General features: G+C 55.5%; 1 pseudogene; it reads right to left on the bottom strand.

Moving 5' to 3' along the window:
• Positions 1-245: 245 nt before the first annotated feature.
• Positions 246-362, bottom strand: LOC136637071 (5S ribosomal RNA; annotated as a pseudogene).
• Positions 363-719: the final 357 nt, after the last annotated feature.

The raw sequence follows: 719 nt of genomic DNA, 5'->3' as shown, positions 1-719 counted from the left end.
ATTGGGTTATTGTGCTGAGGGGCAGCCCAATCCTGAGCTGCCTGGAGTGTGTAGCTGCCATAACAGTGAAAACAGCTGCCACAGCATCCAACGCACCCCAGGCAGCTGCTGCTGCCTCTTCATGAGAAGGGGATGTTTGTCCCCTTCTGCTCTGGAACTGCCACAGAATTGAAGAGCTCCGTGTTGGGGTACAGGGCCCAATAAATGGTGGTTGGCAACCTTCAGTCTCGAAAGACTATGGTATAAGCCTACAGCACCCGGTATTCCCAGGCGGTCTCCCATCCAAGTACTAACCAGGCCTGACCCTGCTTAGCTTCCGAGATCAGACGAGATCGGGCATGTGCAGGGTAACAGTTGCTGTCCAATACAGAGCTCAGGATCCAGTGGAACTGATCTCCAGTGGTCATGCCCTCCTCCCACCCCATTCCTTACCCCAGCATGCCTCCTCCCTCCCCTTCCCCACCTCCTCCCGCCCCGGAGCACCTCATCCCCACCTCCTCCACACCTCCACCTACCTCTTTGCCATCCGGTGGTTTAGGCAACCGTCGAACAGTGAAGCACCAGCTTTCCACTGGTGGGCTAGCTCCGGCACTGGGCTGGTGCTGAGCGCTCATGAATGTGCAGTGAGCTGGCGCGCACTGTTTAGAATTGGGCTCTAAAACTTCAGATTAAACACTGGCACACTAACCAGTTCTACCCAAACACTACATCTCCCATTA

The sequence above is a fragment of the Tiliqua scincoides genome, chromosome 1, assembly GCF_035046505.1.
Source record: "Tiliqua scincoides isolate rTilSci1 chromosome 1, rTilSci1.hap2, whole genome shotgun sequence".
Taxonomy (NCBI): domain Eukaryota; kingdom Metazoa; phylum Chordata; class Lepidosauria; order Squamata; family Scincidae; genus Tiliqua; species Tiliqua scincoides.
Note: the sequence above shows the minus strand (reverse complement) of the source record. Positions and strands in the feature narration are given on the sequence as shown.